The sequence below is a fragment of the Monodelphis domestica genome, chromosome 1 (assembly GCF_027887165.1).
Source record: "Monodelphis domestica isolate mMonDom1 chromosome 1, mMonDom1.pri, whole genome shotgun sequence".
Lineage (NCBI taxonomy): Eukaryota > Metazoa > Chordata > Mammalia > Didelphimorphia > Didelphidae > Monodelphis > Monodelphis domestica.
The window spans coordinates 380,285,418-380,301,238 of NC_077227.1; the positions used below are offsets into that span (position 1 = coordinate 380,285,418).

At 39.1% G+C, this 15,821-nt stretch overlaps 1 long non-coding RNA gene across 1 annotated transcript in view; it reads left to right on the forward strand.

Annotated features, from left to right (window-relative positions):
• Positions 1-493: 493 nt before the first annotated feature.
• Positions 494-15,821, forward strand: part of LOC103105093 (uncharacterized) — a 105,777-nt gene continuing 90,449 nt past the window's right edge. Inside the window, exon 1 of the long non-coding RNA XR_008915174.1 lies at positions 494-655. This is a non-coding gene — a long non-coding RNA (uncharacterized LOC103105093). The remainder of the gene's footprint in view (positions 656-15,821) is intronic.

A 15,821-nucleotide genomic window follows, 5' to 3' on the forward strand; every position in this document is an offset into this window, starting at 1 on the left:
ACTTATAATTTGTGCAATGTCAGGGCCTTAATTTTCCCACCTGTAAAAATAGGGGTGAGGTGACTACGTGGAACCTTTCTAGTTCTATATTTATGATTCCCCTCCCTTCCCTAATAAATTAAAATAAAATAATTTTTAATGCATCATCTTTTGGGAATGATTGCATACATAAATGTGTAAAGATAAAGTTCCCAGCATTATGTAGTGATTCTGGCTGATAAAAATCTTCATTAGCCAGAGGCCAGAATTGACATTAGGCGTTTGACTCAGAACCCTTGAGTACTCTGGGAACCTCAGGGATCGCACCAGAACCAGCCCTGAAATCATAATGCAGCAAACCAAGCCACATGCAGCTGGCTTTCTCTGGTTCCCTGACTTGCTTCCAATCTTCCCTGAGTAGTCCTGGACCCACATTTATATGGCATTTTCTTAATAATTCCCCTGATATTAGGTAGGTAATGAAAGGGATATTTCTTCTGTTTTACAGATGAGGAAATGAAGACTCCAAGAGATGAAGAATCGTGACCAGGGTCAAATAGGTGACAAAAATAAGAGCCAGGATTTAAAACCAGATCTTTTGACGCTACATGCACTCTGGCTTAGAAGAGGAAATGAAGACTCCAAGAGATGAAGAATCGTGACCAGGGTCAAATAGGTGACAAAAATAAGAGCCAGGATTTAAAACCAGATCTTTTGACGCTACATGCACTCTGGCTTTCCATTATATCATGTTGCCTTCAAGAAAAAGCTTGAAGACTGCAGGCCTGTTGCTATTTTTGTTGTTGTTCTGGACTTGCGATTTTATTGTTGTGTGGGAACTTCCATTGTGGAAACTCCCTCCACTGATGTGGTTTTGCAACTCATCAAAAACCAATAATGTAGAGACTTAGAGAGCCACCTTGTGTATAGCCAGGTTACTTGTTTTATCCATAAAATAGCCAGCATTCAGCCAGGGTAGGCTTTGACTCCAAGTCATCCAGACTCTAAGAATGGCTCCCTATTCTCTACTCAGGCCTTCTATAACTATCTCTTAATTTTAAGTTTCCTTGGAAATCCCTAGTGACAATCATTTCTACTTCCAAGGTAAGGCCTCCCAGCCTCCTCTGTTTGCATTAACTGGACAATTAGCCACCAGCCCAGCTGTGTTCCCTTTAGCTCTCTTGTTCACAGCAGCCTGCTTTAGAGTTGTTGTTATTATTATTATTATTTAAATCAAGTCTAGAAAAGTTTTCATGATTTCTGGGTCTTTAACTTTGTAGCTTTGGGTTCTTTAAATACCTTTCTCTCCCAGTGAACTGTCTGTTTTCCAGTTTATCCACAGCTGTGTGTCTTTCTGATTCTGTATACATATTCCATGAATATCTGTCAGTGTCTTATTGTTCTGTTTCTCTCTTTGTTTTACTTTGTGTCTGTCTTTTCCCTGTCTTTCTGTCTCCTTTTCTCTGCTGTCTATTTGCACAGTGGAAGGAGGGCCAGCAGGCACAAAGAAGTTTTTCTTGGTTTTGTTTTTAAATTTCACATTATTGATGGGTGTTCCTTTTTTTTCCATTTTGGAAATCTAGTCCCTCTTGCCCAACCAGATCAGACCATTGGCACATCCAGTCATTTCTGGTGCCTTAGAAAGAGGCCAATATCTGAGAGACTTGAGTCTCGTGTACTAAACACTGGACCAGCCATCAGGAAACTTGAATTCTAGTCCCAGTTCCACCACTGAGTTGCTTAACCTTCTTTCTTCTCCAAATGAGGAGGGAATTCTGTCTCATCAATGGATATCCATGGAATGCTCATTGTCTTTGGTACAGTACCACAAACAAACACACTTGGGAAAAGTATACAAAATACTTTCCTTGCCCCAAAGGACTTATAGTTGTAAATGTATAACTTAAAGACATGGAGAACCCAAGAGAGGACATAAAGACTTAGTTGGCATGGAGGTCCATGCCAATAATTAAGTATAAATACAGTATACATTTGATTCCTGGCTCTACTACTTACAGGCTATGTAACCTTGAACAAATCACTTTTCTTTCTCTGTTTTCTCCCAGGTAAAACAAGGGCTTTCGAGTAGATGATCTGTATTATCCCTTCCAATTCTGACATTTTAGTTTTCTCTGCTTTTAGGTTTTTCTCTTTTATGAGTTGATAACATATATGATTAGAAATGGCATTCTGGACTAGTTTCCTGGTGGTAGGTTAGGTGCAATATATCTATGTTATAAAAACCCTCACCTTCTATTTTAGAATCAATACTGTGTATTGGTTCTAAAGCAGAAGAATGGTAAGGGCTAGGCAATGGGAGTTAAATGATTTGTCCAGGATAGGTGTAGTGTAGGTTCAATATTGGCACAAAATGAGATGCTCATAAGCTATTTAATAATAAGCAAAAAGAGACTTACTTAGCCATAGAAGAAGGAAATTCAACAAGGAGAGGCATTGAGGACACCTTGAGTTGTTTCAGCTGGGTGAAACTTCTTTGCTTGGTGGTCCACCAGCCAAATATCAAATAACACTTAGAGCTCTTCATGGCTGCGTTGTACTCAGGGAAAAGGGAAATGATGCCAACAACCTGAACCTTTAGACTCCTCAACCAACCAAGAAGAATTGAGAGTTCCTTCCTTCCTTCCTTCCTTCCTTCCTTCCTTCCTTCCTTCCTTCCTTCCTTCCTTCCTTCCTTCCTTCCTTCCTTCCTTCCTTCCTTCCTTCCTTCCTTCCTTCCTTCCTTCCTTCCTTCCTTCCTTCCTTCCTTCCTTCCTTCCTGGGCTCTTCCTCCTTTTCTTCTTCCCTCCCTCCCTTTCTCCCTTCCTTCTCTGTAACCCAATCTAGAAATACATTTAATTGAGCCAATAGGTTCAGTTAAAGAACTTTGACAACTTGATAAAAATTTATTGACAGATATGGACAGAGTCCTGTGGGGGAGAGGAAAGATATAAAATTTAGCTGTGACATACATAATCCTTGTCCTTGTGCCACTTAGAATCTAGCAGAGAGGTAAAAAACATGGATAGCTACCACACAGGGTTATGGGATGAGTGCATCAGAGTAGTAGTATTCACAAATCTTTCCCTATGGGGATAGGATTTTGAGCAGGAAGGAACCTTAGAGATTATCTAGTTCAGGGGTTCTTAACTTGGTGTTTGTGAACTTGTTTTGTTAAAGTTTTGATCACTATGTTTTAAAAAAAATTGTCTTCTGTAACCCTTTGTATTTTGTTTTATACATTGAAAAACATTATTCTGAGGAGTCCATAGGAGTCACCATACAGCCAAAGGAGTTCATGATACAACAGAGGTTAAGAGTCCTTGATTTAGTTGAACCATCTTATTTTACATACAAGGAAAGTAAAGCTAGGTGACTCAGTGAATAGAGTATTGGGCCTGGAATCAGGAAGATCTGAGTTCAATATGACTGAAGACAATTATTCTCTGTGTGGCCCTAGGCAAGTCACTTAATCTGCTTGCCTCAGTTTCCTCATCTGTAAAATGGGGACAATAATAGCACCTACCTTTTCAAGTTGTTGCAAGGATCAATGAGATTATAATTGGAAAGCCTTTAGGATAGCACCTGGTACATAGTAAGTGCTATAAAAATGTTAGGTATTATTATTATTATTATTGTTATTATCAAAGATTCTCAAATAGTATATAGTAGAGCTGGGATTTGAACCCATATCCTCTGAGTCTCAATCCAGTGATCTTTTTCATACTTCCCTCACGACTGGGGAGATGGTGTAACTCACTCAAAAATATAACACAGTAGTCTCTCTTCTGTAAATAGACTCCTCTTTGCCATCTGGAGGTCTGCAAACTATTATCTAGTTGGCTAAGAATTTAAAGGCCTTTCCAAGGCCAGTTGGAGGCATAATTGTAAATTCTATAAATATTTATTAAGTGCCTACTGCATGCAAAGCCCTCTGCTGGGTGTTGGGGACACGAAGTTGAAAAGTAACAGTTCCTGCCCTTGCAATAGAATGTTTCTCTAGGGGAAATATGAAAACTTGTCGGTGGGCACCATTCTTATTCCCATTCTACAACCCTCACCTCAGATTTTTCACCCCTTTTCCCCATCTTATCAGGCTCATGTCACTCCTGGCTACCTAAGATGTCCCAGGCAGATTAATCCTATTGGATAGGATCCCACATTCCCTTTTATCCCATTAAAATGATGCTTGTTTAGTGTTTTCTGTTTGGGCTGCACCAGTGCCCATGGTAGAAGATAATAATCTTCTAATGTCTTACTTTTTAGTAAAACTATAATTACTAAGTGACCTGCAATCTTAAGACAACTTAAACTATCTCTCTCAAGGAAACGCTATTTACATGTTAATAGTGGTCTCTGGAACCAATATTTTAATTGTATTTTTCTTTAAATCCCCAAAGAAACATACTTTAGGTACTGGTGTCAGATCTTAGTTCTATGTGTGAACATCACAGGAGAGATCAGGAAGGAAAGTGAAGATATGGCTGTTTCTATTCAATACAATGAACATTTATAAAGTGCTACTGTATATAGAGAACACAATGTATCAGGAGATCATTGTTTAAGTAACACTCAAATCTATATATCAAGTGCCTTCCAGTGTTCCCAACAATTTTTACCAAATAGAGAATTCTTATTAAAATATTTAGAGCAGCTCTCTGTGGGGTGGCAAAGAACTGGAAACTGACAGAATGTCCATCAATTGGGGATTGGCTGAACAAGTTGTAGCATATGATTGTGATGGGACACTACTGCATCATAAGAAATGAGGAGCAGAATAATTAAAAAACATGGAAAGATCTACATGAAGTTATGAATAGTAAGGCAAGGCGAATCAAGAGAACATTATATGTAGCAACAGAAATATCGTTTGACGAATAACTCATCTATAGAGAAAGAATTGGTAAATAGCAACAAGTAGTTTTATTTATACACACATGGATATATATATATATACATATATATATATATACATACAGGCATACACACATAGTCAAATGATGACTTTTCTCATATGAGGAGGGGAGGGACTGAGGGAGATAACTGGGAAGTTTAATGTAAAAACTATTAGATTTTAAAATATATATCTTTATACACATGCACATACACATGTATGTTTGTGTGTGTGTGTGTGTGTGTGTGTGTGTTGCTAAATCTCTCCTCATCTCCAACTCTTTATCACCTTCTGTTGGATATTTCTTCTTGAGCGTCCCATCAACACCTCAATCTCAATGTGAGTCAAAAAAGAACTGACTATTTTCCCCTCTGCATCTTCTCCCACTCACTCAAACTTCCCCAGTTCTCTTGAGGGCACAATATCTATCCAGTCATTCAGGTTCATAACTGTGTCCTCTATTATCTCTCCTTTACTCTTCCCAATCCACTTAGTTGACAAGTCATATTGATTCAATCTCTTCCCACATCTCTGATTCATTCCTTTTTTCTCTGCCCATATTGACATTATCCTTATCACCAGTATGAATACTCACCTGGACTATGATAGTAAGTTCCTAATTGACTTTGCCTCCTTCCAATCCATCCTCCAGAGAGACCCCCAAATAAGACTTAAGTCTGGTTGTGTCACTGATCTGTTCAGTCTTTGTGGGCAAAGAGCAAGAAATTGGGGAGATACCCATCAATTGGGGAATGGCTAAACAAATTGTGGCATACGATTATGATGGAATACTAGTGTGCCATAAAAAATGAGGAGCAGGCTAATTTTTAAAAACATGAAATTATGAAGACTGAAATGAGCAGAATCAAGGGAACATTATATACAGCAACAGAAATATTTTTTGAAGAATGACTTGTCCACCTCGAAAGAACTAATAAATAGAAACAAAAAAACACCATTTAATACATAATGTGTATCTTTTTGTCAAATGATGCCTTTTCTAGCACAGGGAGGAGAGGGAGAAAGGGAAATACATGAGAATGCTAAGGTAACAAAAAATTTTCTTAAAATGTTCAATAGCTCCCTAATGCAAGCAGGGTAAAATGAAAATTCAGCATGACATCTAAAACTGCTCACAAGTTGGCTACAACCTATCTTTCCAGACATTTCATATTTCACTTTCGTGAAATCTACTTTCTGACCAAACTGGCCATTTAGAATGTCTTGGTGCTTGACATTTTATGTCTTGTTTCCTTGACTTCACGCAGTCTATCCCCTGTGTCTAGAATTCACTCCTTGTGTATCCCTGCCTCTTAAACATCCTTGTTTTGCTTCAAGGCTTAGCTCGGGTGCCACCAATACAAGACCATCTTTGATCTCCTCAGTTGTCAGGGTTAGCTTTCCACTCAAGTCATCTTGATTTTATCTATCTAGGTATAAGCAATGTTTTACATGATTATACATGTAAAATCTGTATCAGATTACTTAGGGAAGAGGGACAGAAGGGAAGGAGAGAGAGAATTTCGAGCTAAAAATTAAAAACAAAGCAAAACAACCAGAATGTTTTCTGTGAACAAGTCATATCCCCTACTAGATGTAAGCTTCTTTAGGGACTTTGTGGGGGGTTTACCTTAACATCCTTTGCACATAGCAGGTTGCTTTGCATATAGTAGATGCTTAGTAAACTTTTTTTTGTATTGACTCAAACAGGTGATGGTTCCTGCCCTCATCTAGCTTACTGTTTAGTATGGGAATTAAACAAAACACTAAGAACTCTATCACTCTAAGATTAATGAAGTGCTTTCATTCCAAGAGTCCTGTGAAGTCAGTAATGCCAAGTTCTTTTATTTTTCCCCATCAGATCTGTGATTTCATCAGTATCAAGAGTTTCTTTTGGGGTACTCACTTTACTACTCCAGGTCAGTGACTTCTCTACATCTTATAGCCTCCCAATTTCCTGGGGCAGTGTGAGATTAAGTGACTTGCCTAGGGTCACATAGCTAATAAGTGTTAAAGTTGGAATTGAACTATAGTCTTCCTAACTCTGAAACCAGGAATCCATCAAAGCCTCTTAGAACAAAGCCTCTTAGAGCAAGTGTTACTGTCCCCATTCTACAGATGAGAAAACAGATGAGAGGGGAAGTGACTTACCCACTCACAAAGCTTGTCAGTGGCAGTCTAAATTTAAATCCAGATCTCCAGTCCAGTGTTCTTGCTGACACCCCAAAGTTGCCTGTTCATAAGGCACAAGGTATACATGATAATATATGAGAGATGTGTTGGAGGGGGCAAAACAAAGTGCTTCGTGAGGTTCAAGGCAGGGAAAGTTATTGCAGGTGAGGGAGTGTCAGGGCAGGTTTCCTGGAGTTAGTGGTAACTTGAGTTGGTTTTTAATTATGGGTAGGAATTCAGCATTGGAAGGAGGAAAAGAGGACATTAGAGACAAAGAGAGCCTTGATCAAAGACATAGAGACCAAAAGTGCAGGGTGTACATAGGGGAAAGTGAGTAGCCTAGAGTAAATGTAGTATAAAGAATGTGAAATTCCTCCTTTCCTTTAAGACTTAAATTACACACTACCTCTTCCAGGAAACTATCTCCCCACCCTGACCCCATCCAAAAATGTGTGTGTGTCTGTGTGTGTGTCTGTGTGTGTGTGTGCGTGTGTGTCTGTGTGTTTATGTTGACACACACCACACATTCTGGGATGGACATGGTGTGAAAGGAATGTGTTCAACCTGACCCAGCTAGGAGTAAAGACTGGATACCTTTCAGTGGATGGAACTTGTATGCCAAATTTGTAAGGTTGTATCTGACTAGCCAAAAAGCTCAAAATAAGATGGTTTGGCCCTCTGAATCATTTTGACCTGAAGCATTCTCACAAAAAGTGAGCACACTGTTCCTCTCCAGGAGAAGACCCCATAGTAGCAGATGACAACTCCAGCAGATGGTAGTAGCTCCCCAGTGAAGCATTGAATGATATCTTTGAAGACAAAAAGGAATGGTGTTAGTGTCAGCTGCAAGGATGGAATGGAGTTGCAGTAGCAAGGGTAGCTCCAGTTCCATGCCAAGGGAGTTAAAAGGCAGAGCTGAGAAGTGGTGAGACATAGCTGGTTGCCAGGGGACAGAGAGATGAAAGGTTTTCCAGTCAAGATGAATCCTCTCTCATATAGGAACATGAGTTTCCCAGGAAGTGTTCTCTTCCTTATTGTTGTGGGAGTCTGTGGTGGAGGGTATCTCCTCATGTATACTGGAGGGAAATGCTAAGAATGATTCTATTTGCTTTTTTCTTGTTGTTTACTTTGCTATTCTGTCCTAATTAAATTTTTGTCTGTTTGACTTAATGGTTCCCACTTGGTCAGTTGTTAGAGAATGTGTCCACATGTGGGCTTGAGCCATTGTTGTACAATTATGATTACTCAAAACATTCTCACACTGAACTTGGAGCAGGAAGGTACCCTGAAATAAAGGTTATTTGGATAAATACTTTTCAATTCTAAGTTAAAAGCTCTTTGGGAGCAAGGTTTTGGCTATATCTGTTTTTGTGGTCTAGTGTATAGTGGAATATTTTGCATATTGTATAAACTTAATCAATTTATGTTTTAGGGAATAAAGCTTTTCATAGTGCATTAACCCACAGTGATCTGTGCTTCCTCAGAACTCATAGCATTGATTGTGCCAGTTATTGCACATTAAACTATGTGCTGCTATACAAATATATCAAGTCACTTCTCCTTGGGACTCTACAGCTTTATCTAAAAAAATGAAAGGGTTGGATTATATCACCTCAGGTTTTTTTCCAGCTTGATATCTAAGACCTTGTGATTTCTTGGACTGTTATTTAACTATTGATCATTTTCTTTTTATTGTATCTATCAAGAAATCTTATCATGGAATCATAGATTTAGAACTGGAAGTACCTGGCAGGCCATCTAGTTTGACATTCTTATCTAGTACAAGGGGAAACGGACACCCAAAGAGTTGTAATGAGTTGCTCAAGGCAACAGAACAAGTGGGAGAACCAGGATTTAATTCCAGGCCCTTAGACTCCAATCCATCATTCTTTCCACTCTTGTCTGATCTTATCATTTGTATGGGAGATGCTTTGTGGGAGCAGAGTCTATAGGCTTTATTTTTGCTTCATTTAAATGAAGATTTTTTAAAATAGCGAACAAACAATAGCACAAAAGGATATTTTATTTTTCCATCTAATGCTGTCAGTGATCCCAATTTTAACACTAAAAATAAAAAAAAATCTTCTTACCACCAAAATTTTTCTAGGGCTTCTTTAAGCCTGAAAATCATGACACACCACAATTTCCAAATACTTAAAACTGCGAGTTTCCAAAAGATCAATGGAGAACTAGTAAGCTTCAGTGTATTGCCAATGAATACTCACTTACACCCGAGATAGCATCAAAGGAATATCATCAAAGACATGTATGCCTGGAAAAGGCAGAGTATTGGTCATGAAGCAAGAATGAAAGCTAACAGATCGACAGCTTTCATATTATGCTGTTCTCCACATACTGTTTAAAGAGGGAGGCATCTTGGTGCTATGGAAAATGCCCTGAGGAAGGTGTGAACTGGTGTAGTCATTCTGAAAGGCGATTCAGAACTATGTCCCCAAAGCTATTAAACTGCATATATATCCTTTGACCAGCCATATCACTACTGAGTGTATAGTAGCGATCAAAGAAAGAGGAAAAAGTCTTAGAAAGATATCACAACTCTTTCAGTGTGTGGCAAAGAATAAGAAACTGAGAGGGTGCCATCAGTTGGGGAATGGCTGAAAAAGTTATGATATTAATCTGAGATAGAATACCACTATGCCCTGAAAAATTATGAAAGGAATGGTTTTAGGAAAGCTTGGGAATAGGGCAGCTGGGTGGTGCAGGGGAGAGAAAGCCAGGCCTTGGGACAGGAGGTCCTGAATTCAGATATGTCCTCTGATACTGCTTAGCTATAGATCCTGGGCAAATCACTTAATCCTAGTTTCCTAGCCCTTACTACTTGGCTGCCTTGGAACCAATATTAAGAAGAACCTGGGGAAGCTTATAAGACCTGATGCAAAGTGAAGTGAGTAGAATCAGGAGAATAATTTATGCAATGACAATAATATTGAAAAGATGAAAAATTTGAAAGAAAGACTATGGAACCTTGATGAACATAGGAGCAAGAATCTCCTCTCATCCATCCCAGACAAGTGTTTGTCCATACCCTTCCCTAACTTTAATTGTTGCAAGTTTTCCTTCATATCAAAGCTTCTAACTTTCTTTTGGCAACTTTCACCCTTTACTCTTAATTTTTTTCATCTAGGAACAATCAGAACAAGTCTGATCCCTCTTCCACATATGAACTTTTCAAATATTTGAAGGCAATGATGCAGTTAGGTGGCACAGTGGATAGAACACTGAGCTTGGAATTGGTAAGATTCATTTTCCTGAGTTCAAGCCTAGCCTCAGACACTTAATAGCTGTGTGATTCTGGGCAAGTCACTTTACTTTGTTTGCCTCATTTTTCTGATCTGTAAAATCATCTGGGGAAAGAAATGGGATACCACTCCAGTATCTTTGGCCAGAAAACCCCAAATAGGATCAAGAAGAGTCAGGCCCAATTGAAACAAATAAACAGCAACAATGATCACATTTCCCTTTCTTCTTTTCTCCAGGCTATTTCCATTTCTTTCAACTGATTTTCCTATGGCATTGCCTCAAAATTCTTTTCCATTCTGACTAACCTTTGAATGGAGTTTTTCATTATTCTTCCCAAAATGGGGCACCTAGAACTAAACACAGTTCTGTGGTCTGGCAGGATGTAGTATGGCGGACTTATTTCCTCTCTTATTCTAGATGTTCCACTTCTCTTCATGGCAGCCCAAGAATATGTTAGCTTTTTTAGCTAACAGGCCACATCAACCTGCTTACTATATATTGAAATCCCAGTTCACTAAACCCCCTAGCTTTACTGTGGTTGTGGTTTTTATGAGAGCTAGGTGGTGCCTGGGTGTGGAGTCAGGAAGACCCAAATCCAATTCTGGCCTTAGACACTTCCTAGCTGTGTGACTGTAAGTCATTTTGTCTCTGTTTGCCTCAGTTTCCTTATATGTAAAGTGAAGAGAAGACCAGCACCTAGCTCCCAGAGTTGTGAAGTTCAAATGAGTTAATAATTATAAAACATCTAACACAGCGGTTCTCAACCTGTGGGTTGCAACCCCAGCAGGGGTCGAACGACCAAAACACAGGGGTCGCCTAAAGCCATCAGAAAATACATATTTTCTATGGCTTTAGCCACTGAGAAATCGTGCTACTTTACAGCAAGATCTCGGAAAGAATGGGGACCCTGCTGCCCGCACATTGTACTAATATTAGTTACCTATCAGCAGCCCTCCCCCTATGAGGGGAGATAGATTTACCCTGTTGCCTGGAGACCAGACTCAAACAGAGACCCAGAGAGAGTACCTGGGCACTGGCTCTGGAGGGGTTAAGAACGAGTCCTGGAGCAGATAACTCCTGGAGCCAATAACGGAGCTGAGTAACCCCAGTAAAGTGAAGCCTCAGCTCAAGCTGGAGGGAGACAACAGGAAGAAGAAGGCAGCATCTGCGGACCCCCTCCCCAGGCAGGACTTACCTCCTGCCCCAGTGCTCAGGCTGCCTCCTGCTGGATTAATATTTCTCAACATATAATTAAATATTGTTTTTGTGATTAATCACTATGTTTAAATTATGTTTGATTTGTAGCAATGAGAATACATAATGCATATCAGGTATTTACATTCCGAATCATAACTGTAGCAAAATTACAGTTTTGAAGTAGCCACCAAAATAATTTTTTGGTTTGGGGTCACCGCAACATGAGGAACTGTATTGTGGGGTCACGGCATTAGAAAGGTTGAGAACCACTGCTCTAACATAATGCCTGGCACAAAGTGAGTGCTATATAAATGTTTGCTATCATTGTATTATTATATTTATTTCTTAGAGAAACTGTTGTATAGCAACACATTACCCATCTTGCTCTTGTGGAGTTGACTTTTTGTACCCATGTGTAGAAGTTGACATTCATCCCTATTACATTTCAGCCTAATGATGGGCTATTGAAGACTCTTTGCATCTTACCTTTGTCATCTAGTATGCTAGCTTTCCCTCCCAGCCTTGCGTCATCTGGGAAGTAGACAATGACATTTTTGCCTTCAAGACTGCTAAAAAAATGTCACAACTCCTGGGCCTTGGGAGCTCAGACTGGTGTCTACTGTCCCCCTTACTGGAAGGAAGGAATTTCTAACTATGGTCATTTCAGGGATTGTGGTAAGGAAATGGGGGAAATGCTTTTGGGCAGGGAGGGATCTTTTTGTCTTGTCCTCCAAAAATCACACCCCATAAGCTACAGTCTGCTTTATCTATGCATGAGGTTCATCCTTTTCCTTTGAGGAGTCAGTGTTCATGAGTGGAGAGCCCTCTAAACTGGAAGTTCAAATCCCAGTATACTAACTGTACAGCATGTCCCAAAAGTCTACAAGGAACAGACTGTAGATGATAGGAGAGAGGATGTCAGAGCTGAGAAGAGATTTGGAAATATATATGGAATGTCAGAGCTAGGATCTACCTGACATCCAGGCCACAGGAGCTTAACCTATTTTGTGTCATGGAACTGCTTTTGCAATCTGGGGAAGCCTATGGACCCCTTCTCAGATGATGTTTTTAATGCATAAAATAATTTAATGATACCATATATCATTATTTTATATATTACAAATAAACACAATATAATATATGCTATATAATAATAATAATGATATAATATATAATTATAATACACACGATACATATATAATATAATAGTAAATAATGATATATATCATATCTATTATATATAATGATATAATAAATAATGATATATGATATTATAATATATTATACATATATCATATAATAGATAATGAATGACATAATATATAATTATAGTATATATTAGACATATAACATAATATTATATAATACTAAATAATTATATATCAGTTTAATATATTACATATAACAATATAACATAATAAATAATGATATATCATTATAATATATATTACACATATAACACAATATAATGTATAATAATAAACAATAAAAATTAATGTTTTTAAATGCATGAAATAGAACACATAGGATTACAAAAGAAACCAAAATTTAGAGAAAATAAAGATGTATTTTTTCCCATCCAAGTTCATGGACCTCCTGAAATCAATCTGTAAATCCATAAACCCAGGTTAAAAATCCTTGATCTATGCCAACCCTCTTATTTTATGGTAGAGGAAACAGAATCCATGGGAGGAGATGGTGGGGGGGGGCAGGAAACTTGTTCAAGGTCACAGTAAATTAGTGACAACAGGAATTCGAATGTGGGTCACACCACACAGTCTGCACTATTGTAGCATTTTGTTCCTCTGAATGAAGTTGTAGGAAATGCCAGTGTAACCTTGTGGTGAAGTTTGCTTAATTTCTCTCTCCGGTAACCACTCTTGTGGGCAATCTGGCTCTTTAGACTTGAGGCTTCACCCTTTGCCTGGTGGTAGGCAAAAAAACCTCGTAAGAAATCAACAGCTTCTTGGCTGCTATGGATGTATACACAAATCTATCGAATTCCAGTAAATCTTTAAAACCTTGACCAGAGGGAAATGTTTCTGTGTCACAAGCCTTATGGCTTTCTTGATATTCACTGAAGGAACAAAAACAACAACATCAATCTGAGAATTGTGAACTACAACTTTTTTTTTGTCTTGTTTTTAGAATAACGGGTCATATTTCTTTTCTTTTTCTTTAAACCTTTACCTTCTGTCTTAGAATCAATACTGTGTATTGGTTCCAAGGCATTAGAGCGGTAAGGACTAAGCAATGTAAGTAAGTGACTTGTCCAGGGTCACACAGCTAAGAAAGTGACTGAGATTAGATTCAGATCCCAGGACCTCCTATCTCTAGGCCTGGCTCTTAATCTACTGAGCTGCCTAGTTTCCTCTGATCATGTTTCCATTGTGTTTTATAGTCTATAAAATATATAGTGCCTTTCCTCCCTAAAACCATCTTTTACATATTTTGTGTATATTTATATATGTTCATTTTGTCTCCCCTATTAGAATATAAGATCTTTGAGTTGCTTTCTTTTGTTTTTTGTATCCCAGTGACTAGTACTGAGACTGCCACATAGAAGGGGCTTAATAAATGCTTGTTGAATGATTTCTCACAACAAATTTGAGGGACAGGTGGTGCAAATATTATTAGCCCCATTTATAGGAAACTGAGACACAGTGAATGGAAATGATTTTTGCCTGACATCGGTCGGTTATTAAATGACAGAACTAGGCTTTAAATCCTGAGTCTGATTCACTACACCTACTTCCTGAGTGAGACTAGCAGGAAGATCTATGGACTGTGGAGTTATGGGACCTGAGTTCCAATCCCTTCTCTGTCACATAGTGTGACCCAGGGCAAGTGATTTTCCATATCTGTGAAATGAAAGAACGTTATAAAGTGAAATGAGAAGAACCAGAACACTGTGCACAATATTATTTGATGAACAGCTGCAAATTATTTAGCCATTCCCAGCAACATAGTGATCCAAGATAATCCCAAAAGCTCATGTTGAAAAATGCCTTTAGACAGAGAGATGGCACCTGAATAAAGAACAAAATGTACTATGTTTTACCCCTTCCTCCTCCTTCTTCTTGTTCTTGTTCTTCTTGTTCTTGTTCTTTTTGTTCTTGTTCTTCTCCTTCTCCCCCCTCCTCCTTCTCCTTCTTCTCCTCCTCCTCCTCCTTCTCCTCCTCCTTCTCCTTCTCCTTCTCCTTCTCCTTCTCCTTCTCCTTCTCCTTCTCCTCCTCCTCCTCCTCCTCCTCCTCCTCCTCCTCCTCCTCCTCCTTCTCCTTCTCCTTCTCCTTCTCCTTCTCCTTCTCCTTCTCCTTCTCCTTCTCCTTCTCCTTCTCCTTCTCCTTCTCCTTCTCCTTCTCCTTCTCCTCCTTCTCCTTCTCCTTCTCCTTCTTTTGCTGCTTCTGCTTCCTCCTCTTCCTCCACCTCAAACCTAGAACAGAGAGCCTGACACATGACAATTACTTAATTGATACTCTTTGATTGATGGGCCAGAAAATGCAGGGTTGTATTAGATGCTTTCAAAAGTCTTTTTCAACTCTTAATAGTCTCCAGGAATCTTTAATAGAACATCACTTTCAGTATCTAACGAGGAGGGAATCCCATTGCTCTTCAAGGAAGCTAATTCCATTTGAGTTTTTCCTTACATTCAGCCTAAATCTGCCCCTTTGCAACTTCCATCTCCTATTTCTGCCTTCTGGAAACAAGTGGAACCAGCCTGATGCACAAGAGAATTTTTTGAACAGGCAAAACGCAGCTATCCCAACCCTCTGCAAAGCTCCTCTTTCTCAGGCTAAAGACACCTCATTCCTTCATGGAGCAGCCTGACAGAGTGGATAGAGTAATGGAAGTCCAGTGGATCTGAGATTCAAATCCAACTTCATCTTTTTGAACTCTGACTCTTAGTAGGTTCCTCAACCTCTCTCATTTTCCTCATCTGTACGATGGGGATGAAAAGGAGAGCCTTTGTGGAACTCTAATGAGATCATAGATGCAAAGGGCTTTGCAAGCCTTGAAATGCTCCATAACATTCATCTGGTCTTTGTATGGTGTGATCTCAAGGCCCCTTGGGATCCTCTTACCCTCCTCCAGTCACCCTTCAGGGGTTCCGTCATCCTACAACATCTACCATATGTTAAACATCTGAGGAGAGGGCCGGAGTCCTCTGGTCTGACACTTCAGGTCTGTGCACATAGATATGCACTTACATAAAGACATTCCATACACTGCCGAGGAGAACTTGTAATCATGATGATGGAACATTTCAGCTTCATCATCTGGCAAGTCCTTCGGCCGTAGTTCCTTGCTCATGCTCCCTTGG